The 25,803-nt window shown below is 41.7% G+C and overlaps 1 pseudogene; it reads left to right on the top strand.

Moving 5' to 3' along the window:
* The first annotated feature begins 9,143 nt into the window (after positions 1–9,143).
* Positions 9,144–24,500, top strand: LOC127684913 (thymocyte nuclear protein 1-like; annotated as a pseudogene).
* The last annotated feature ends 1,303 nt before the right edge of the window (positions 24,501–25,803 follow it).

Below are 25,803 nucleotides of genomic sequence, written 5' to 3'. Positions count from 1 at the left end.
TTATCCAGCGGGCCCAAGCTGAGCTTTCTCTGAGGGAGAAAATTTTCTTTGGAAGTCAGAGATTGCTGCTGAGGCAGCTGGAGAAAAACCTCTCACAGGCAGAATGTAAAACCTGGACTGCAAAGAAATTCCTGGACTCCCCTCCCCTCCCACCTCTCTCCACAGGTGTGTGTGCTCGCCTAGGCATCCTCCTTCCCCCTTGTTAAATCTTAAACAAGAGAAAAAGCAGGTTTCAAGAAAAGCAGTTTTTCCATGTGTAGGACACGGTATCAAAAAATATATATATGGTTAGAAGCTATTTCAAAACTCTCCTGGTGAGGACAAGAAAACGGGAGATGTCCTGTTTTCTCTCTGAAACCTACTGGAGATCTCCTTAGTTCAGGTTAAGATATTTGGATCTCTTTGGGACATCAAGTTCCCTCTCTGTCTATTGTATGTCTTTGGTGCACCAAAACTTGTTCATATGTGTGTCAATTTGTGCTGTTCATTGTTTTGTTTGGCTGAATGATTGGTTGTTTTTATGTTCTATGTAAAAAAAAAAAATGGTAAAAAGGTGTTATCTTGCTGGCAGTCCTGCCAATTGCGGTTTACACAGAGGAGGCTAATTTGAGGTGCCTCACATTCTAAGGTAGGAATCAAAGACAGCTAGAAAAAAAGCTGCTTCTTAAAGAGCCAGCAGCCGGACAAGTGGAAATGGTTAATTCTCCTAGAAAAATTTCTATCATGATGATGATTGAGTTCAAAGTGCTTTATTCCCCTGAAGTTACAGCTAGAAAAAAATGAAGAGATTCGTATAATCGCTTCATTTTTATTTCTAATTAGTCTTAAAGGTATAAATGTTTTACGTATCTTGACTATAGAGTTATAAATTAATTGGTTATGATTTAAAAGGTATAGTGTTATTAAGAAAAGGTTAGTTTAAAACTGGTGATTCAGTGTCAGAGCCATCTTAACTAGCTACACGTGGCATGACGCAACCCAGGAAATACAGGCCTCTAAGATGTTTCTAAATTGCCATGGTGTTTTGTGTGAATCTTGGCCTGGAGATTGGACTTATAAGAAATACGATTTAAAATAATGTCTCTTCAATAAGTTACACTGTCATACATTCAAACACAAGATGATAGACAAACTTTACAATATGAAAATGTGTTTGCTTAATTTTAAGGAGAAAAGATTGTTTAAAACTGGGTTTTGCTTTCAAAAAATTGTAGTTATGCTTTGATATTACAGGTTCCCTTTGTTATTTGACCTCCATACAATGGGATCTAATTACAGGCTACTCCTTGCAGGACCTGGTAGGTGTAGGTATGGCCTTAGAGATAACAAACTCAGATCAGGAGATTTACATTTGAGTTAATACAAAGCTCAGAGCTGTCTCAAAGCTGCTCAAAGCTGCTCAAAGCTGCAGAGGCTTGAGAGATGCAGTTTTGTCTTGCAGGCCTCACTTAGAGAGTTTCTGGCCAAAAGAACATTTTTAACAGATTCATACAGATGTGGTTCAAAATAAAGTTCAAACTTAGATCTATAAAAGATTTTCATTAGAAAGTTATTCCTCAAGAAATGGCTTGCTGTTAACAATGGGCTTTTAAATTTTTTAAGAAAATGATTTTCAAAAGATGTTAAGGTAAATTTTTTGGCTAAGACACTGCTCTAAGTTTGCCATTTAAGCCTCTGATGTTCTCAAGATGGATGCAAAACAAATACTGAGAGACATAACTTTGAGAAAGCTACCGTAAGTATTTGTCAACAGTTTATGATATATGTTCACTTCCATTCCTTAACAAAGAGAACATTAATATAAAATCTCTCCAAATAAGGTTTTGACATCCTCCAATAAAGATTTGGTATAATAATAAAATGTTGCAAAATAAAATCATAAAAATATTTTTAAAAAAAATATTTTAAGAGCATGATGAAATGTTTGTTCCTTATTTTAAACAGCAATCAAATTGATTATTATTAATTGTTAATCTATTACATGACAAGCCTTTTTGACAAAATTAATAATTGTTATCTAAAAGATAAATTGTTAAAAATTTGCCTCTATAAATGTTTTTATATTGTTATAGATTTATTCATGCATCCTATGAAAATACATCTACTATGGGAGTAAAGCTCATATAATTAGATCACATGTTTATTCTTTTGAGTGTCCCCTTGCTTCAGCACAGATAACTGAATTGGGTGCTGTTGCTGTTCTTTTTAAAAGGTTAAAAATCAAACTTTTGATTTATATATTAATAATACATATATAGCTCATGGCTTACACTTGCTTAAAATTATTTCTTTTTATGGCTACTAATTCTTAACTTTTACAATTATTTATACAAATACAATTCAAAAAATTAATAAAAAATACATTGACAGCTTTTTAAGCTTTCTAGTTATAACTGTTTTAACATAAGAAACAAAATATAAAATAAAATTAGTCATTACATATGTTATTTTTTATACTAAATGTTCCAAATCAGATTAAGACAAATATTATAACTGATTATTATAGTCAGTCATTTGAGATGTTTTATTAACAATTTGATATTAGTCATATTACTGAGATTCCTCATAATTCGCAAAGACAAGATATTATAGAACAAACCCATAGAACTTTACAAAAATATTTTTATAATAAAAGAGGGGAGAATCTCATCTCTATATACCACAAAAAAATTAAAATTTTAATGCTAGGGATCTCTCTGAGTGTAGAGAGGAGGGCATGTTTGTGTTTTTTGTACAGGATGCCAAAGGAACATGCTAGCTGCCAGAGTATGCTAATGCTGAGACAAAAAATGATGCTGATTATAATCATTGAAAATGGCCACAGCCCTCAACACCTTTGGATGCTTCTTACTAATGCTGACACCACAGACAACTACGGACTCAACATCCCTCTTTGCATGGCAATTGTATTTAGCTGAAGATTAAGCAAATTATAAACAGATCAAGGGGAGATATTGGTTACTGCTGATTGCCCCCCTTCAGGGTGTCAAAAGGCCATATATTTAAATTTTACAGATTTCAAATGTAGACCAGATAGAATGTGTCCTGCTATTTATTTTTCTTAAGACATCCACAGGCATTGCCTCCCTTGTTACCTCTCAACAGAATCGACAACAATATCATTTACTTAGTGCTGCCTTTGATAAGGACCTGGCCGAACTCAGAGATGGTTTAGCCAATTTAAAAGATTCTGTTGCCTCCTTATCAGAAGTAGTATTACAGAATAGGAGAGGTCTTGATCTGCTCTTCCCACAACAGGGAGGACTTTGCGCAGCCTTAAGGGAAGAATGCTGTGTAGAAAAGACAGGACTGGTAGATGACAGTCTGAGGAGAGTAAAAGAGAGTCTAGAGAAATGCAGAAGGGAACGAGAACAACAGGAGTCTTGGTATAAAAATTGGTTCTCCACGTCCCCGTGATTTTCCACCCTACTACCTTCTATTCTAGGACCCTTCTTAGGATTATTATTCTTAATCTCCTTTGGTCCCTGGGCTTTTCAACGATTAACCTGCTTCATTAAATCACAAATAGATTCTACCCTACCCAAGAATTATGTCTCGGCACAGTATCATCGGCTGAACACAGGAGAAATGATGGACCCCGGGAGACGAGACGGCTCGGCAGAAGCAACTGCAGTACCTACCGCAGAGAGGCTCGATTTCCATAAGCTCCTTTTGTGAGACTCTGTTTGGCTCCCACCTACTCATCCCTGGGCTTGTCTGAAGGGGGAGCTGACCCAAGGTAGCCATCTTAAGGATGGACAATTTCCTCCATCCCCTGACCAACCTAAGACATGGGCCTTGAGGATGACAAAGTAACCCTATGACGGGTAAGGCTGAGGGAAAGAGAGGATGATCCTAAGACAAGAGACGGCTACACATTTTCGGTCTGGCCCCCTTGCCCAGTATTTCTGCCCTGACCTTTCCACTTTTAATATAAGGAAAGGGAGGATCTGGTGAAATTAGTGCCTGTAGCTGGCAGAGCATGAGTCTGTGACCCCATAAGAAAGCTCTAGGTCTAAAGATGTGTTCCCTCCCCCTCCTTTCTGTCTTTTTTTTTTCTCCCTTCCTCCTCCCAAAGACAGGGTTTCTCTACATAGTCCTGGCTGTGGCTCTGTGCTGTTGGACTGGAACTCACAATTCAGTCTGCTTCTGCTTCCAGTGCTGGGATTAAAGGTGTGTGTCATCACCACCCAGCTGGTCCTCTCCCTTTTCAGATGTTAACTCCAAATCACCAAAGTGAAGCATTTGGGGATGGGAACCTTTGGGAGAGGAGTCTATCATATGGACAGAACTTTCATGAATAGACTGAGATGTGTCACAATTAAGTTTCTAAAAACTAAACACACACACAAAAAAAATTGCAAACACCTTGAGAAAACCAATGCAAAGGAAAAGACCCACGGGGATGGTAACAACTTTCTCATCTGAAGCCACCGAGGCCTGGGGGAGAGGCTCCAGGTTTTTCTTAGCTCAGGAATAAAAGAATGATCAAAGAGGGTCTTAAAGCCAGGGAAACTATCCTTAACGGATGAAGGGAAATAATAAAGACAGCCTCACAAGTCTATCTTTTGAACGACTAAAGAAAGATGTGGCTTGGTGGAACAGTACTAGCCTCGCATGCACAAAGCCCCAGGGGCTGGGGGTTGGAGAGACAGACAGAGGAAAGGAGATAGAGCTAATATGATAACTAAAGGTAGTTCTCCCAAACACATATGCACACAAGACTGATACCTATAGAAAGAGAATATCTGAATGAGTGAAAACAAATAAATATAATAAACAGCAGACAGACCAGTTTGTTCTTTTGGTTTGCTGAGTTGTTTTTTTTTTTAATAGACCTTTGGAAAACAGTTTAAGTTCACTGCAAAACTGAGCAGGAGGTACAGAGATCTCCCATGTATTTCCCACCTGAACAATGAATAACCTCCCACAGTATCATTATCCCCACCCAGAGTGGAACAAAAGTTATACCTGATTAACCTACACTAAAGTCCATAGTTTACATAGGGTTCACTCTTTTTGTGTTTGTTTACTTTTGTTTGGTTGGTTTGCTTTGCTTTGGTTTGGGTCAGAATCTCACTCTTTAGCCTGGGCTGGCCGGAGAGTCACAATATAGTCTAAACTAACCTATACAATTCATAGATAGGGCAAAGAGCCTAAAATGAACACTAACAGAAGTTTGTGAAAAGCTAGAGAAGAAAAACTGTGGGTCCTGGTTGCTGGGAAAAAGGTCTGGGGAACTTCCAAGCTTTGAGGACCAAGGTCTCAGAGACCCGAGGCTGAGAGCCCTAATACTAGCTGTCTAGGAACTACAACATTTGTTTCTGTAAAGCTGAAGATGCCAGAACCCAAGGCCTCTGCTGTTACTTACTATTGCCACTCACAGCTGCTGGAGGACGAGTTGCAACAGCTGCAGAAACCTAGTGGGATTAAATTGTGTATTTCATCACTCTGGGGATTAAAGCTTCATACCACGTAGCTCAACTTGAATTCCTCCAACAATCAATCTCTGACTTTGAAGGCCTTACAGCTTGCATGTAGAGGTCAGAAGACAACTTGCAAAAACATATACTTAAAATTACCACTAGATGGAACTTGTTCCTCATGTGAACTGTCATTGAGACTGACCAAGTCAAGAAATCGCAACTGAATGAATAAGCATTTTGGGAACCCGGAAACATGGATATTTGTTAGTCACAATAGTACACCTAAATTTTTAACAGTCTTTAGAGCAGAGGAATGAGACTGTTGCATCGGAGAAACAAGAGTTGTAGAAACAGTCACAAGCACTCTAAGCAATATGCAGGGTTGATGGTATATTTTCCTCATTAAAAAACTTCATTGGTTACTTCAAATATTGTTTGTATAACAGTGGAGTATAAGTCATCCCTATTAATTTGTTCAGTATTTTCACATACTAAATTGGAGCTATAATTCCTATTTTCTGTTTTCCTGAGTTTGTAAAATATGAAGATGTGACAGATACTGCTCCCCTGTCTCACTCTACAGACAGTGCAGGATATTTGATCCAACTATGAGCTCCAAGATTGTCTTATTTATCGGGGAAAAAAACCCAACAACTATTTCTAGTTGTGGTGTGGCTCAGCCCTTAGCACACCTTTAATCCCTCTGGCTAGAATACAGACACACCATTAGTATGCACCTTTAATTCCAAACAATGAAGGTAAAGTTAGTTTGCAGAAGGAAGTACCATGTTTGAAAGTGATGTCTAGTTGAGTGGCAGACAAAGTGATGAATTAGAGAAAGAAAAGATTTCACAGAATAGGACACACCCAACTCTCACAATAAAGGAGAGGAAAGGGAAGATACAGAAGAGAGAGCAGCACAAAGAAGGGAGAGGAGGCTATTTTACTGGAAGAGACAGGTTACAGAGAGACCAAGTTACGACACAGATGAAGACAGAATGAGCCAGAGAATGAGGAGCTCAGAAAGAACTTGAATGGCTGAGCTTATTCAGCAGCAAGTCTGAGAGGCTGAAAACATTTCTAGGCCTAGATTAGGTTATACAGAAGCTAGAAGCTTCCAGAAGTAGGCCTAGGTTAGCAGACAGAGGCAGAAAGCCTCAGAGACAATAATTACAGCAGGAAAATAAAAGTTACTTTTTCACAGGGGTCCCACAGATCTAAGAGCCTTATTAAATCTAAAGAGTCAATGGCATCCATGCCTGAATTAGGAGCCAGGGACATCTTGGGGCGACCATGCATAGTAGTAACAGGGCAGAGAGGGTCCAGCTTTAATCCCAGTAGTTCTCTCTCCATCTGGCTCAGCTACTGGTACTCTGTGTAGGATTCTTCTTGGACAAAAAAGACTACGACTAATTGCCAAGAACACATTTGAAGACTCTGCATTATGGCTGCCAGCAGGAACTAAACTCAAAGACACCAGGCTCCACCGGATCTGACAGAGGAGTTTCAGGGGAGTGGGTGGATAGTGTAGGGGTAGTAATGAACTCTCAGAGAGCGTGGTTCATAGAGCCAGAACCAAGGCACACAGTTCTAAGTGAAAACACACAAATCATGCATACCCCGTAAGAGTGGCTAAGGTAAAAACAGATCATGCCGAGTGTTGGCAAGGATGTCAAGCCCCCAAATGTCTCATCACTGGTGTTGAGACTGTGAAATGGTACAGCCACTCAGAAAAGTCTGACCATTTCTTATGGTGTTAAATGTACTTCTCATACAACCCAGGATTCCACTCCAAAGTCCACCCTAAAAACCTTTCGTTATCAAAAAAAAAAAAAAACAACAACAACAACAAAAACAAAACTGTACATAAATATTTATAATAGCTTATTTGCAATCGACAAAAACCAAGGACAATTTTACAAATGCAGAATCTAGTTTTACCACTGGGGTTGGTGGGGAGACACTTGTGGCATGAAGGGGAACCAGTGAGGGGCTGGGGGAGGGTAGTGAGAGGTGAAGCTGAGCAGGTATAATAATAATAGATATGTATAAAAATGGCATAATGAAATCGATTATTTTGCCAGGCGGTGGAGGCGCATGCCTGTAATCCCAGAACTCTGGGAGGCAGAGGCAGGTGGATTTCTGAGTTCGAGGCCAGCCTAGTCTACAGAGGGAGTTCCAGGACAGCCAGGGCTATACAGAGAAACCCTGTCTCAAAAAAAACCAACTCCAAAAAAACTAAAAAAAAAAAAAAGAAAGAAAGAAAGAAAGAAAGAAAGAAGGAAAGAAAGAAAAAGAAAAAAGAAATCGATTATTTTCTGTACTACCTAAAAATAAAAACTAATTAGAAAACATTTTGCATATGGGAAAAAGCCCTGAAGACACAACAAATGTCTCTCAGATGGTGGTTGGTGGATAAACCCATTGTGCTATATCCATACAATGATACAAAATGAACACCAATTTCAAAGGTGAGTGTAAGAAAAAGCCTATCCCAAAAAGGTTCACACTGTACAAGTGTCCCTGTTATAACATTCTCAAAATTATAAAATTATAGAAATAGATAACATCTGGGTGACTGCCAGAGACTAGGGCTGTAGAAAGAGGTTGACTCTGCAGGAAAAAAATAAGGGAGTTACTTTGTGATATTGTGCACCCTGATTATAGTGTTATCCATGCACATGGGATAAAATTCCACAGAAACACACACACACACACACATACACTCTGAGAGGTTTGAACAGAACAGACTCTTCACATAGAATATACAAATGACCAGCAAATATAAAAGAGTGTTCAGCATCAACAGACATCATAGAAAAACAAACTAAAGCCCAAAGATGGAAGCATGCACCCCCTGAACAGCTACCATTGGCTTAAGTGGCGATATTAGACGCTGGTGAGTGATGTAAAGACAGGATAAGAAGCTGCAAAGACCAGGCACAATGGGAGCCGACACGCACTGCCATCCAGCCGGCCACCCTTTGGAGTAACTTCCTGCCTATCAACAGCTAACAAGCACATACTCTCTCTCTCTCTCTCTCTCTCTCTCTCTCTCTCTCTCTCTCTCTCTCTCTCTCTCTCTCTCACACACACACACACACACACACACACACACACAAAATTGGAGGGCAGGAACTTGAATCTTACCTTTTTTGTTTCTAGTATCTTATTTTTAAAACACTCTAGTAAAATATAATGTATTAAGAACAAAGGTGTGGGTTGTTATGTCTCAGAAAATTAGTGCAAAATAAATTAACCTGTGTAACCCCCATCCAAGTCAAGAGGGGAAAGGTGTTCTCAGTTTCCCTGTCAACCTCTATTTCCTTTCTCCTGGCCAATGCTGGCTGCTTAATAACTCTATAAATTACTGTCTATTTCTTTTGAATATTAAAGAAATTGTGTTATACACTGTGTTCTTTGGTGTCTGGCTTCTGTCACTCAGTATGCTTAAAGAGCGTTGTCTCCAGTGACTGTTGTATATAGCTCACTTATTTTCACTCTAGGATTAAATCATTAAATTAGAATATGCCATAAAAATAAGCTGAGGGAGGGCACAGATAAGGAGAGAAGGATTAGAATGGCTTAGTCACGACTTTTCTTTATAAGTCCCAGGCCCTTTAGGCTTTCATGCCTCCATCTTTCACTGTGCAGGTTTTGGAAGACAAAAGCTGCTTCTTACAGGTCCAGTTAACTTCAGCCTCCTACAGAGAAGCCATGCCGAGATCCTGGAAAAGGCAGACTGGGACTCCTGGTCCAGACAAGAAGAAGCTATTTGGAAAATGTACTAAAACGGAAAACTCAGCAAGGACATCTGTTAATCTAGAGAACTCCAGTCTTGAGAAGACTACAACCTTTAAAAATCCATGGCAAGAATTTAAGCAACTACTGGCTGATGAAGTCAGAGCCAAAAAGTCGGCTAGAGAAAGGAACAGACATGAAGTTCAGCGTCGAGGATCTCAAAGCACAGTCCAAGCAGACAGCTTGCTGGGATGGGGTTTGCAACTGTCAGGTAAGGAAACAAGGGGCAGGAACCCTGGAGCCACCTACAGTAGGACACATGCCTGCCTCCTCCACCACAGTCTGCAGGAGCAGGGCCTTCTAGCCAACACTGCTTTTCCCTGAACTCTATCTGAAAATGTTTGCAGAAACTTCATAATCACTGTGACAGCATGCAGTCTGCAAGTGGCTTGGTTCTGGCTAGTGTCCTGGAACAAGGCTAGGACTCTGAACAAAGGAACAGACGTCATTATGAATCGGAGAGAAGGTGCAAAACAGACATAAACATCTAATATAAACAGACCTGCTTGCTTCCCAGTTGTTAACTGGGTAGCCCTTGTTTCTTCTTTGACACAGGCTTGGAACTTCCTCGGGGCCATGACATTGGAGGATGAAGCCTTCTTCTACCATAGCAACTGCAAACAGCCAGGTATCATCTGACTTATGGTGGTTAGACACACACATTGGAGCCTGGATGGCTCCCTTCGGGGATTCATTTGTGAAAGGCCTGCAGCTTAAATAAGCAACAAAGACCTCACATTGCCTGTCACAGCCAGGGAGGAAAAGTACCCTAGCCACCACCTGTATGACAGAGGTTAAAATAGGAAGGCCATCATTGCTGGCCCTACTAATCCTTCTCACTATCTGAGGTTTCTATCAAGTAGCTCCTCTTCACTAAGAGTTTCAGGATAAAACTGTGTGTGGAGTTGGGAGAAAATAAAAACATGTTTCCAACAGTTAAAAAAAAAGTAAACTGAGGGAACAAATTGCATGATTCCAGTTATATTAAATTCTAAAAGAGACAAAACAAAGCTATAACAGGAAGAAGGGATAACAAAGCAGTGGATACCTCCTAAAGGGTAGGGCAGAGGTTTCCAGGCAAGGGATGAGGAAACAGTCTCAACCACTATGGTGCTCTGCTCTACCTACAAAGACCTGATGGCAAGAAGGCTCTTATAAGCCCACTGTGAGTGGTACTGCCCTGGGCATTCAGTCCTGGATTATATAAGGAAGCAGGCCAAGCAAGACTTGGAGAGCAAGCCAGTAAGCAGCACTTCTCTATGGCCTCTGAATCAGTTCCTTCCTCCAGGTTCCTGCCTTGAGTTACTACCCTGCCTTTACTTCATGATAAACCTTCATTAGAACATATAAACCAGCGGCGGCGGCGGCGGCGGCGGCGGCGGCGGCGGTAGCAGTGGCTGCTCCAGCTGAAGGGCCATCAGCAGTGGAACCAAGGCGACACAGGGTCCAGTTAGGCCCTGCGCCCACGACCACTGACCTTCGCTGACCAGCCGGGCGGCAAGCAACTGCGGTTCTGCGGAGCCTTTCGCTGCACGGAAGCCACTTCAGAACTCGGCTGCCCGCCAGTCAGGAGAGACTCACCGCCATCTTGATCCCGGGCTCCGGAGATCGGTCAGACTGAGGTACACAAACATAATCCTAGGCCCAACACCGCAGGGGTCTGAGCCAGACGGGCGTTGGCCTGCACCCAGGCCCTGGGCTGTTCGAGTGGCCATCGGGGCGCCAACCCAGCCAGGAGTTTTTTTTTTTTTTTTGCCCCGGCCGGTGCACGCGCCGCCATTTTGCCTACAGGAGCCAGAGTGCTCGGGAGGGCAGAGACTGCTAACAAGCGTAGCCTGAGGCTAACAAAACGGGGGTCTAGGCCCCAAAAGGCACAGGACTGACCCCAAGAACTGGGCGGCTTGGTGGGCCATCTGTGTGTCAACCAGCCCAGGAGGTTATTAGCACAACAGACTCTCCCGGTGCTTTCGCGGAGCGCGGACGCGCACGCCCGCCATCCGGGTCACCTGGCGGACCCAAATAACAGACATAGCCCTAGGGGAACTTTGCTCGGACCTTGGCCTCCCAGGCGTTTGCCTGGACTCAGGGCCCAGGCGACAAGGCTAACCTAGTGTGCGCCAGCCCGGTTGGGGAAATCGGCTGCCCAGCGGAGTGAGCGGAGCACAGGGGAGGTCACAGCAACATTCACCTTCGGAGCTCCCTGGGGGTGCACACGGGTTCCACCTGGTCCACAGACACAATCTGGGGCAAGGCCTCAGGCAGAAGCCCCCAGCTCAAATCTCTCCGCTTCAGATCAGCCTGGGTGGCCGCCACATCTCCAGGTCCCTCAAGAGGCTAGTGGGGGCTTCCGGGCGGCCAGCTGGGAAAAGTCGGTGTGCTCCGATAAATCCTGCGGGCCCCAGCGGGAGCCTTCAGGTGCCTGCTTTGGGATCTGAACAGCCTGGAAAACAGCACCCTGTCTATAGGCAGTGCAGAGTGTAAGCTGTGCACCAGAGGCCAACGGGGAAGGGGCAGCTTGCACTGGTGAGTCCAGCACTGACAAGACCAAGTAACACCAGTGAGAGCTAGATGGCAAAAGGCAAACGCAGAAACGTCACTAACAGAAATCAAGGCAATATGGCAACATCTGAACCAAATTCTCCTCTACCAGCAAGTCCTGGATACCCCATCACACCAGTAAAACAAGATTTGGATTTAAAATCACTGGTCATGATGCTGGTACAGGAACACATGAAGGTCATTGAGGAGAAAATGGATCAAAAGTTAGAAGCCCTTGCAAGGGAAACACAAAAATCATTGAAAGAAATCCAGGAGAATACAAAAGCCAACAAGGAGGAAATGCAAAAAACACTTAAAGAAATACAGGAGAACTTTGCTCAACAGGCTGAGGTCATGAAAGACGAAACACAAAAATCTCTTAAAGAAATACAGGAGAACTTTGGTCAACAGGCTGAGCTCATGAAAGAGGAAACACAAAAATCTCTTAAAGAATTACAGGAAAACACAAACATGCAAGGGAAGGAGCTAAGCAAAACCATCCAGGATCTAAAATCAGAAGTAGAAACAACTAAGAAAACTCAAAGGGAGACAACTTTGGAGATAGAAAGCCTTGGGAAGAAATCAGGGGACAGAGATGCAAATATCAACAACAGAATACAAGAGATAGAAGAAAGAATCTCAGATGCTGAAGATTCCATAGAAACCATGGACTCAACAGTTAAAGAAAATGCAAAGTGCAAAAAGCTTGTAACCCAAAATATCCAGGAAATCCAGGACACAATGAGAAGACCAAACCTAAGGATTATAGGCATAGATGAGAGTGAAGATTTACAACTTAAAGGGCCAGCAAATATCTTCAATAAAATTATGGAAGAAAACTTCCCTAACCTAAAGAGAGAGATGCCCATGAATATACAAGAAGCCTACAGAACTCCAAACAGACTGGACCAGAACAGAAATACTTCCCGTCACATAATAATCAAAACACCAAATGTTCTAAACAAAGAAAGAATACTAAAGGCAGTAAGAGAAAAAGGCCAAGTAACATATAAAGGAAGACCTATCAGAATCACAGCAGACTTTTCACCTGAGACTATGAAGGCTAGAAGGTCCTGGGCAGATCTCATGCAGACTCTAAGAGAACACAAATGCCAACCAAAACTACTATATCCAGCAAAACTCTCAATCACCATAGATGGAGAAACTAAGATATTTCACGACAAAACCAAGTTCACCCAATATCTATCCACAAACCCAGCCCTAAAAAGGATAATAGGAGGACAACACCAATACAAGGAGGGAAACTCCACCCTGAAAAAAGCAAGATAGTAACCTTTCATCAAACCCAAATAAGTTAAGCAATCAAATTTAAAAAATAACGTCAAAAATGATAGGAAGTAACAATCACTATTCCTTAATATCTCTTAACATCAATGGACTCAATGCCCCAATAAAAAGACACAGACTAACTGACTGGATACGTAAACAGGACCCTACATTTTGCTGCTTACAGGAAACACACCTAAGGGTCAAAGACAAACACTACCTTAGAGTAAAAGGCTGGAAGACAATTTTACAAGCAAATGGTCTCAGGAAACAAGCTGGAGTAGCCATTTTAATATCAGATAAAATTGACTTTCAACCCAAAGTCATCAAAAGAGACTCTGAGGGACACTTCTTGCTGGTCAAAGGAAAAATACAACAAGAAGAACTCTCAATCCTGAACATCTATGCTCCAAATGCAAGGGCACCCTCTTTCATAAAAGAAACTTTATTAAAACTCAAAGCACACATTGCACCTAACACAATAATTGTTGGTGACTTCAACACTGCACTTTCCTCAATGGACCGATCAGGAAAACAGAAACTAAACAAGGACACAATGAAACTAATTGAAGCTTTGGACCAATTAGATTTAACTGATATATATAGAACATTCTATCCTAAAACAAAAGAATATACCTTTTTTTCAGCACCTCATGGTACCTTCTCCAAAATCGACCATATAATTGGTCACAAGACAGACCTCAACAAATATAAAAAGATAGAACTAATCCCATGCCTCCTATCTGATCACTATGGAATAAAAGTGGTCTTCAATAGCAACAGAAACAACAGAAAACCCACAAACACGTGGAGATTGAACAATACTCTACTCAATGACACCTTGGTCAAGGAAGAAATAAAGAAAGAAATTAAAGACTTTTTAGAACACAATGAAAATGAAAACACAACATACCCAAATCTATGGGACACAATGAAAGCAGTGCTAAGAGGAAAACTCATAGCCCTGAGTGCCTCCAAAAAGAAAATGGAGAGAGCATACATTACCAACTTAATGACACACCTGAAAGCCCTAGAACAAAAAGAAGCTATTTCACCCAGGAGGAGTAGAAGGCAGGAAATCATCAAACTCAGGGCCGAAATCAATCAAGTAGAAACAAAGAGAACCATACAAAAAATCAACAAAACTAGGAGCTGGTTCTTTGAGAAAATCAACAAGATAGATAAACCCTTAGCCAGACTGACCAAAGGGCACAGAGAAAGTATCCAAATTAACAAACTTAGAAATGAAAAGGGAGACATAACAACGGAAACTGAGGAAATCCAAAAAATCATCAGATCCTACTACAAGAGCCTGTACTCAACACAACTGGAGAATCTGGAGGAAATGGACAATTTCCTTGACAGATACCAAATACCAAAATTAAATCAGGACCAACTAGACCATCTAAACAGTCCCATAAAGCCTAAAGAAATAGAAGGAGTCATAGAAAGTCTTCCAACCAAAAAAAGCACAGGACCAGATGGTTTCAGTGCAGAATTCTACCAGACCTTCAAAGAAGAGTTAACACCAATACTCTTCAAACTATTCCACAAAATAGAAACAGAAGGAACACTACCCAATTCCTTCTACGAAGCCACAATTACGCTGATACCAAAGCCACACAAAGATCCAACAAAGAAAGAGAACTTCAGACCAATTTCCCTTATGAACATCGATGCAAAAATACTCAACAAAATTCTTGCCAACCGAATCCAAGAACACATCAAAACGATCATCCACCATGATCAAGTAGGCTTTATCCCGGGAATGCAGGGTTGGTTCAATATACGGAAATCCATCAATACAATCCACTACATAAACAAACTCAAAGAACAAAATCATATGGTCATTTCATTGGATGCTGAAAAAGCATTTGACAAAATTCAGCATCCTTTCATGCTTAAAGTCTTGGAGAGAACAGGAATTCAAGGCCCATACCTAAACATAGTAAAAGCAATATACAGCAAACCGGTAGCCAGCATCAAACTAAACGGAGAGAAACTTGAAGCAATCCCACTGAAATCAGGGACCAGACAAGGCTGCCCCCTTTCTCCTTATCTTTTCAATATTGTACTTGAGGTACTAGCTCGGGCAATTCGACAACATAAGGAGGTCAAAGGGATACAAATTGGAAAGGAGGAAGTCAAACTATCATTATTTGCAGACGACATGATCGTCTACCTAAGTGACCCAAAGAACTCCACTAGAGAGCTCCTACAGCTGATAAACAACTTCAGCAAAGTGGCAGGTTACAAAATCAACTCAAGCAAATCAGTGGCCTTCCTATACTCAAAGGATAAGCAGGCTGAGAAAGAAATTAGGGAAATGACCCCCTTCACAATAGCCACAAACAGTATAAAGTATCTTGGGGTGACTCTTACCAAACATGCGAAAGATCTGTATGGCAAGAACTTCAAGACTCTGAAGAAGGAAATGGAAGAAGACCTCAAAAAATGGGAAAACCTCCCATGCTCATGGATCGGTAGAATCAATATAGTTAAAATGGCCATTTTGCCTAAAGCACTATACAGATTCAATGCAATACCCATCAAAATCCCAACTCAATTCTTCACAGAGTTAGAAAGAGCAATTATCAAATTCATCTGGAACAACAAAAAACCCAGGATAGCTAAAACTATTCTCAGCAACAAAAGAAAATCTGGGGGAATCAGTATCCCTGACCTCAAGCAATACTACAGAGCAATAGTGTTAAAAACTGCATGGTATTGGTACAGTGACAGGCAGGAGGATCAATGGAACAGGATTGAAGATCCAGAAATGAACCCACACACCTATGGCCACTTGATCCTCGACAAAGAGGCTGAAAACATCCAATGGAAAAAAGATAGCCTTTTCAACAAATGGTGCTGGTTCAACTGGAGGTCAGCATGCAGAAGAATGCGAATTGATCCATCCTTGTCTCCTTGTACTAAGCTCAAATCCAAATGGATCAAGGACCTCCACATAAAGCCAGACACTCTGAAGCTAATAGAAAAGAAACTGGGGAAGACCCTTGAGGACATCGGTACAGGGAGAAAGTTTCTGAACAGAACACCAATAGCGTATGCTCTAAGAGCAAGAATTGACAAATGGGACCTCATAAGGTTACAGAGTTTCTGTAAGGCAAAGGACACCGTCAAGAGGACAGATCGGCAACCAACAAATTGGGAAAAGATCTTCACCAATCCTACATCAGATAGAGGGCTAATATCCAATATATATAAAGAACTCAAGAAGTTAGACTCCAGAAAACCGAACAACCCTATTAAAAAATGGGGTACAGAGTTAAACAAAGAATTCTCACCTGAAGAACTTCGGATGGCGGAGAAGCATCTTAAAAAATGCTCCACTTCATTAGTCATTAGGGAAATGCAAATCAAAACAACCCTAAGATTTCATCTTACACCAGTCAGAATGGCTAAGATTAAAAATTCAGGAGACAGCAGGTGTTGGAGAGGGTGCGGAGAAAGAGGAACACTCCTCCACTGCTGGTGGGGTTGCAAATTGGTACAACCACTCTGGAAAGCAGTCTGGCGGTTCCTCCGAAAACTGGGCACCTCACTTCCAGAAGATCCTGCTATACCACTCCTGGGCATATACCCAGAGGATTCCCCACCATGTAATAAGGATACATGCTCTACTATGTTCATAGCAGCCCTATTTATAATTGCCAGATGCTGGAAAGAACCCAGGTATCCCTCAACAGAAGAGTGGATACAAAAAATGTGGTATATCTACACAATGGAGTACTATTCAGCCATTAGAAACAATGAATTCATGAAATTCTTAGGCAAATGGATGGAGCTAGAGAACATCATACTAAGTGAGGTAACCCAGACTCAAAAGGTGAATCATGGTATGCACTCACTAATAAGTGGTTATTAACCTAGAAAACTGGAATACCCAAAACATAATCCACACATCAAATGAGATACAAGAAGAAAGCAGGAGTGGTCCCTGGTTCTGGAAAGACTCAGTGAAACAGTATTTGGCAAAACCAGAACGGGGAACTGGGAAGGGGTGGGAGGGAGGACAGGGGAAGAGAAGGGGGCTTACGGGACTTTCGGGGAGTGGGGGGGGGGCTAGAAAAGGGGAAATCATTTGAAATGTAAATAAATTATATCAAATAAAAAAAAAAGACAAAAAAAAAAAAATAAAAATAAAAAGAAAAAAAAAAAAAAAAGAACATATAAACCACACAACTCTTCCCCTACCAAGTTGCTTTTGATCAACGTTTATCACAACAATGTAAACAATATAAACCTGACTAATACGATGTCTGATGAATTTTACACAAAGATAACAAATCAGAAGAACATGGAGAGAGAAGAAATGTCACAGAGAAGAGCTTAACACCAAAGGAACTTAACACATACAACACAATGTTCTGGACGGGATCCTGGAGTGGGAACAGAAGACTTGTGGGAAAACTAAGGAGGTGTTGTAGAGTCTTGAGTTTAATTAGTAATAGCAGGTCAGTGCTGTCATCTTATTTTTGACAAATTGACTGTGTTATGTAAGATATTAGAAAGGGAGGGAGACATGGGAACTATCTTCACTCTCCATAGCTTTGCTCTGCACTGAAAAGTGTTCCATAATAAAAATCTCTAGATGGAGAGATGGCCCATTAGTTAGGAGCTCTAGCAAAGGATCAGAACCAGGTCTACTTAGCAATACCTGAAACAAAACAGTGGTCAAAACCTGATGAACACTACCAGAATTTGTCCTCTGATTTCCATACCCAAGCACATACACAGGCACATTCATATGTGCACAACTGCATACTTATCTACTCATCCCCACACATACACATACCTTCCCACCCCATACACATACACACACACACACACACACACACACCTCCATACAACAAAGGAAATAAACATTAAACACCCTACTAGATGGTGGCAAAAGAATCTCAAGCCCTTGCAGAGATCCAAAAGGGGCTTGAAATTTTATGATTTCAACAGAGTATGGCTATCTTTAATTAAGAAAGAGCCCCCAAAATCTCAGAATTACAACCATCTCCAGAACAGAAAGGAACAGGTCTCAGGGACCTCTTTACCCATACACCAGTCTCTTGGAAATGCTCAGACAGGGCTCAATCTATTAAAGCAGATATATTGTCTATTTCTATCCTAAATAACAAATGAAGGGATGCTCTCTAAGGAATGCTCAGTGGGATTTCTTCCTGGAGTCTCAGGGCTTTATAATACAGGATGTACATGGTATAGGAAGGAGGCAAAGACAGATGGAAGCTTTTAAAGGCAATGCAATCTGTATATGAAACTTATCTGAACAGGCTGCAGTTGGGGAATTCTAAGCAGAAGTTCTTATTATTGGTTATGGTTCCTACGAGCAAAGTCTTTGTAAGTAGCATTAACATCTATTAGCATCTACTCTGTCACCTGAGGTGTGTCACCTCAGGTTCCTTCATCAAGTGCTCATCTCTTCTCCCCCAGTCTCATGGCTCTAATTGGTGACCCCATTTCAGATCTGTGCAAACACTGTCTAGCCTTGCTCAGTCCTTGATTCAGCTCCAGTAGCCATTTCAAGAAAATGTGACTACCAAATGTGTCAGTGATGATGAATTGGGGCCAGAAATAACAGTGTCACTGTCTTCCTCCCTGGTTGCTAAATCAGGAGGACTACCCCCATCACTCATGTGCCCTGAACTCTGACTCCTGCTCCTGAAGCTACTGGAGGCTGAGTTTCCAACTCTGGAACTGAAAAGAGTCACTAAGCTAACTAGAATGCTTTTAGTGCAAGCAACTGACAGCCAATCCACAGCCACTTAGACAACAAAGGGAACTTTCTTCCTTACAAAACTAAGGAGGCCCTGCAATTTGACTATGGCTCAAGGATATTTCAAAGCCTAATGTCCCTCTACTCTCCTCTATGGGTCACTTCATCCTAGGGCTGGCTTCCCTTGTAAACTAATTGACTGCAGGAAGATCAGCTTCATATTTAAACTCTATCCTGTCTAAAATGAATTATACACTGCTGACAGATCTCTGGAATCATCAATGAAGCATCTTTTCCAGGAGCAACCCAAAGGTCTCTCCTCCTATTTCATTGGCCAAAACTAGGGAACATGACCCTGCGGCCAGAGAATGGCTATCCTGAAATAGCTCTCAAGGATAAGAAGGAGTTAAGGGGGGGTGGGGGTGTCAAGGGTGTCAAGGAGACAGGGTTATAAGAGTCAGGTTGCAGTGAGGTGACAGGTCAGCATTCCCCAAACCACACTTTGTGCCCAAAAATAAAACGTAGTGATGCTGAGAGGAGGTTTGGGGAGGGCAAATGCTAACTTTACTAAGACTGTGCTTGGTGAGGAAGCAAAGAAAATGAAGACAGCTTCACCAGCATCTTTAAGGGAAATCCTCAAATTAGACTCATAAATGTTTTTTGTAATTACCAAATCTTATCCGTCCCCTTCTGAATAATTTGATCTGCCTCTTTCACAGTTCTCCCTTATTGTCATCTCTAATAGGCAAGTAAATTATAAAATATATACATTATGCTAACACGCATAGGCCTATGTGTTCTGGGTCTAAAACCCCTTGGCAGTGAGGTGTCCTTCATAGGCAGGATTTCAGTTCCTTTCACTTGGTGTCTCCTTCTCTATGTCACTTCCTGCCACCTCTCCCCAGTTCCTACCCCTCCCTTCCACTTCCTTCCTCCTCTCCTTCTCCCACCTGCTTCTTCCCACCCCTCGCACCTACAGCTTCTTTAGCTGGACAGGTGCAGAGACAAGGCCTGACTGAAGGTAGACGATCTCTACCTTGTGCAAGGTCAGTAGCTATGGCCCTCAGGGACAATGCTCTAACCTGTAGCATGTACTCCAGTTCTGTGAGTCACACCTAGAGGTAGGAGAGGTCCCTAAAAGGATTGAGTATTATTGCCCTCAAAATGACACCTGGGGCAGGACAGGAAGTGCTCATCTGTTGCCTCTTTAGTGGCTCATTAGTGATAGAATTGCTTGAGAGAAGCAGAGGCAGAAGTGTGGTTGGGATAAAGGAGCAGGACTTTCTCAATACATTAACATAAAGTGCCCAGATCTCCTTATCCTACCAAGTCCTAGTTTTGCAGAAGACTGAAGAAATACTAGTTGGCAGAGTCCTGTCTTCTCCCTGACAGACTTCTACTTTCCAAGCTTGAAACAGCATCTTACCCTTGGTCACTCCCATACACTCATTATTTTGAAGGTTTTCCATATTCTAGTTTTGATGTTTATTCTGCATCTTTGTTTGGAAGTACACATATATTCTTGTGTGGGTTGTATGGCACTATTCTTGGAGAGATGTGAACAGAAATCTATTCACCCTGAAAGGGAGCCAACAACAAATCACAGTGAAAAACCACCAAAGTCCAACTTGATAAGTCAATGAGTTTATTGGAGTTATTTACAGGAGAATGTGTGAGGGGTGACTTTCAGAAGAATGGAGCCCACCCCAGCATTAGTGATGACTCACGACAGGTGAGACCCTGAAACCATGACTTAAGAGCAGCTCCTGAAGTCAGAAAGTCTCCTTTTCTAAATCTATAAGAGCCTTCCTTAGAAATTCCTGAGTCTTGACAGCCCAAAACACACAATGAAATCCTGTCTCCCCCCCCAAAATCCCTGAGTCTTAAAGAGCTTCTCCCAAAGATGGAATGGTTCATCTCAGAATAACTACCCAGAAGTCTTCAAACTAAAGAAGAAATGTATATTTTTCTTTTAGCTAATGTAACCAAAAGTTATTCTTAGTTGCCAAATAATAACTATTATGTCAATTATACTATTATTACCATTATGATAGTACTGGGATTAAACCCAGAACTTGCACAATCTAAGCAAGCATCCTACTCTTATGTCCCCAGTGTCTTTCAGTTACTAAACTGTTAAAGTTTTTTGTGGAGTGGAAATCATTGGAAGTACTATATGCACGCAGTATTTTTAGAGAGGAAGTCTGAAGTCTGAGTATGACTTTTACTCATACTAATTAGGCATATGGAAGCCTGGAGGCAAAGACAGTCCTAGAGCACACCACCAGCTTGTTTCACAAGTCCTTGGACACACAACAAAAAGGACATGAATCTCCCTTCTGCAGGAGCAAGCATCAGAAAAAGTGGAAGAGAGGGCAGCTAAGGTCTGGTAATGGGGAACAAATTTCTTAAAGCCAGAGTAATGACACTGAGACTATGGGTGACCTAGAAAGAAAGGGGTGACGTGTTCTGAAGGGACACTCACCTCTCCTAGCCAATCAAGGAGTATGGTGACCTAGGAAGGCCTAGAAACTCCTCGGCCACCTCTCTCCAGCCTTCTTCACCAAGTTCCTGAACTCAGGCTCTTTTTAAAACCATTAGACTCATATTTTATATAGTAATGGATTCTTTATTTATATGGTTAATGGAAAGTTAGTAAATATCTGTAAAATAAATGAGAATAGTCATTGTGAGTGACTAAGGAAAAGGGACATTTTCTAGACTCCAGAGAAATTCTACAATCTAGAATAATAAATTCTAGGAATAAGTAAATAAATGAAATTCTAAAAATAAAGTTCTCAAAATAAATAAATAAGATAAATTATCTTAGGATGTAGAAGAAATTAGACACACCCTACCGCATCTTCTCCAATAGCCTGAGACAAAGCAAATCAGATGGCTTTGCTTGACTTGTGTAGGGTAGAGATACTAATACCTTTAAATCATCTACCTGATATATGCATATAACATGAGACCAGTAGGGAAGTAAGAGTGCTATTACACAGTTGATGGGTATAGAGCACTATAGCAGGGAAAGACCTCAAAAGTACTGGGTAAGTGGATGATGACAGAGGTAGAAGTCTATCTGTCCTATGGCATGACTAGAACAGGCAAATTCAGAGACACAAAGTAGATTACTGGCTTCCTTACAAGATGTTTTCAGGAGTGATTAGTCTTTGAAATGAAGTCAAAGCATTGGTTGCACAACACTGAATATATTCAATGTGACTGAAGCAAACACCTGAACAATTATCAATTGTCTGTTATCTAAATACCATCTCTTCTCTGAAAGACAGGCAGAAAAGAGAGAAGGAAGAAATGAAGGAGAGAGGGGTGGGAAGAAGCTACCTCTGAAGCTTTAAGTGTGTATTTCATTACTAGGACTTCATACATACACAGACTACCTGAAACAGACACACACACACACACACACACACACACACACACACATGAAAGAGGCATATCTTTGCTGAGAGACTAGTTTACAACATAAGATGACACCAATAGCATCCTTATCCCAGAGAAAGCACAAACACAGCCACACATTCCCATTTGCCTGGGCAGGCAGCAATAGCCCTCAAGGGATGGACGTCCAGGAGTCAGAGGGAGAATTCTGGAACAAGCATGTCTCCTTTGGATCATATATATCCCAGAAAACCACAAAGAACCAGTGCTGAGTGATTCCTCCCTTGTGTATTATCTACAAGAGCCCAATTTAGAGCAAATTAGAATGATGGCTGCCAGGAACTGGAAAAGAAAGAAGGGGAAACTTGGGTTTAAATGGGTAGAGCTTCAGATTAAGAAGACAAGAAAGTTCTGGAGATGGATGGTGGTGACTGCAGCCCAACAGTGAAAATGTAATCAATGCATATACACATATATAAAGTTTGCAATGGTAAAAAAATCATGTTGTATGTATTTTAGCACAGTTTTTAAAATGTGGTTGGAGAGGGAACCATTAAAAAAACTTTATTTCCAATATTATTTGACTCTAATGAAATACATTGGGTAAATAAGACTGAGGGGGAAAAAAAACTAAACTTGAAAAGTCAAGAAGAAAAAGATGAATTATTCCAAGGAAGAAAGTGTAAGGATGTGAAGAGAAAGAAGGAGATATAGAAATAGTCAGAAACAGCCAAAGAGAGCCTTGTGGAGCATCACAAGGCCTTAAAGGAACAGAAGCATCTAATAGGAGCTCTGGAGGCATGTGACACACCCTGAGTGACAGCAACCACTCACCAACCAGAATGACAACCAGACAGAGCCTATTTGCCAGTAAACAAAATGAAAAGTGTTTAAGCATATCTCTCATTTCCAGCACTGCATTTCCCATTCTCATCAAGCCCCAATAAGAAGCCTTGTATGAGGTTCTGCTACTATAATGAAATAACTGAATCTGGATAATTTGTAAAGAAAAGCGGTTTGAGCTGGAAAAAATAGCTCAGTGGGTAAAAGAACTCACTTGCAAGCCTAACACCCTGACTACAGCTCCCTGGAACCTACATTAGAGCCAAATGCAGTATCATGGCACCCTGTAAGCCCAGCAGGCCCATGGGAAATGGAAGCAGAGAGAGGAGATTCTCCAAAAACTAACTGTCCTGGTTTTGTCAGTAGGCAGTGACAAAGAGACCCTGCCTCAAACGATGTAGAAAGGGAGTACCACACTCTACGAGGCAGAATTTCTGAGTTTGTGGCCAGCCTGGTCTACAGAGTGAGTTCCAGGACAGCCAGGACTATACAGAGAAACCCTGTCTCCAAAAAACAAAAGCAAAAACAAAAACAAAAACAAAAACAAACAAAAAAAAAGGGAGGACCAATGCCTAATGTCTGTTCTCTGCCACCCATGCACTTTGGCACACATGCACCTGAACTCATACATGAACACATCACATACAGAGAAAAGAGAGAGAGAGAGAGAGAGAGAGAGAGAGAGAGAGAGTTAAAGACCACCCACAGAGACACACTTCCTCCAACAAGGCCACACCTATCCATCAAGGCCATTCCTCCTAATCCCTTTGCAAACAGTTTACCAACTTCAGACTAAATATGCAAGTAATATGAGCCTATGAGTGCCAATCATATTTAAACATGGTGTGATAGTTTTAGATACCAACTTGCCTGGATCCAGAATCACCTGGTAGATGGGTTCCTGGGCATGCTTCAGGAGGATTACCCTGATTAGGTAAACTGAGTGCAAAGGCGTACCCACTGCAGGTGGCACCTAGGCTGGGATCTGGGATCCTGAACAGTGGAGAGAGAGAGAGAGAGAGAGAGAGAGAGAGAGAGAGAGAGAGAGAGAGAGAGAGAGGCAGAGGGAGAGGGAGAGGGAGAGGGAGGGAGAGGGAGGAAGGAAGGAAGGAAGGAAGGAAGGAAGGAAGGAAGGAAGGAAGGAAGGAAGGAAGGAAGGAAGGAAGGAAGGAAGCTGAACACAGATATCTATGCTTCTCCGCCCCTCGGTTGTGGACATGACATGAGCAGCCTCCTCCGGCTCCTGTTGCCCTGACTCTTCCACAGTGATGGACTGAAACCTGAAACTGCAAGCCAAAATAAACTTTCCCTCTGTTTCTTTTGTCAAGAAATATAACAAAGGCATAGAAAACGGGAAACCAGAGAATATGCAAGGGATAACCTTACGACTTCACAGTGGGCTCTACCTCTTCACCGGCTTACCGCTACTTAGTATCACCACACTGGAGAACTAAGTTTCTAATACATGAATCCTTGAGGGTAAAACTGCATCCAGACCATACAGGTCTTACATCACTTAGAATCCTCTTAGAAAAGGCAGCATGCTACCATCACATGTATGGCAGAAAAGAAATAGACTTCATTCAGCACGTTCCAGAATTCCCAGAGCCTGGAGGACTCTAGTAGAGTGAAGAGTAAGGAAATTATTTTGGAAGTAAGTCTTTGAGGGAGACAAGACCATTCCTCAGAAGTGAGCAGTGGGGCTGGGTCCACACAGCTCCTAGTTGCCAAGGTCCAGCAGTTTAGGGCAAAGGCCTGCTATGGTGAGCATCTCAGTATATACGAAGTTTCATAATTATTTTCTTTGGGGAGAAAAGTGTTTCCTAAACTCATACTCTGAGAGTGTCTGACCTTACACAGACTTCCCACTGTGTACAGAGCACTCAAAGAACTGGGCTCCCATAATCCCCACCCCACCCCCCACCCTAACACCTACTTGAACTTCAAAGGCTCACTGAGAGAGGAAGGATATAGGGACCACAGGACCGACAGGTTTCACAGTTGTATCTTCCAGGTGGCTTTTGCAATAGCAGAGTGAACATTCATCCATAAATAAGAGCCCTGTCTTTCCAGCCTCATAAAGATTACATCTGGTGGCCCAAAGTGAACTTTCATATAGGTGTCAGAATCTTGAGTCATTTGGGTGGGGGTGGGCAGGAAACAGTAAAAATGTTATCCTTGCTATTATGATTCTGAGATTATGAAATAAACAAATAAGAATGGCAAAATATTGAAATAGTGGAGTTTTGTCTTTGTGTGTGTGTGTGTGTGTGTGTGTGTGAGAGAGAGAGAGAGAGAGAGAGTGTGTGTGTGTGTGTGTGTGTGTGTGTGTGTGTGTGTGTAAAAGGGAAGGAGAAGGGAGATGCACTTGTAATGCCGAGTTTTATGTCAACTTGACACAAACTAAAAGTTATCTGTGAGGAGGAAGCCTAGATTGAGAAAATACCTTCATAAGATGGGACTGCAGTTAATGGGGGCATTTCTTAATTAGTGATTGACAGGGGAAGGCCCAGCCCATTGTGAGTGGTACCATCCCTGGGCTGGTGGTCCTGGGTTCTAGAAGAAAGCAGACTGAGCAAGTCCTAGGAAATAAGCCAGTAAGCAGCACTCTTCCATGGCCTCTGCCTCAGCTCCCACTTCCAGGTTCCTGCCCTGTTTGAATTACTATCCTGACTTCCTCCAATGATGAGGAAATGTAAGCCAGTAAACACTTTCTTCCCCAGTTTGCTTTCAGTCGTGGTGTTTCATTGCAGCAAT

Source organism: Apodemus sylvaticus, chromosome 5, assembly GCF_947179515.1.
Source record: "Apodemus sylvaticus chromosome 5, mApoSyl1.1, whole genome shotgun sequence".
In the NCBI taxonomy this organism is placed as follows: domain Eukaryota; kingdom Metazoa; phylum Chordata; class Mammalia; order Rodentia; family Muridae; genus Apodemus; species Apodemus sylvaticus.
Note: the sequence above shows the minus strand (reverse complement) of the source record. Positions and strands in the feature narration are given on the sequence as shown.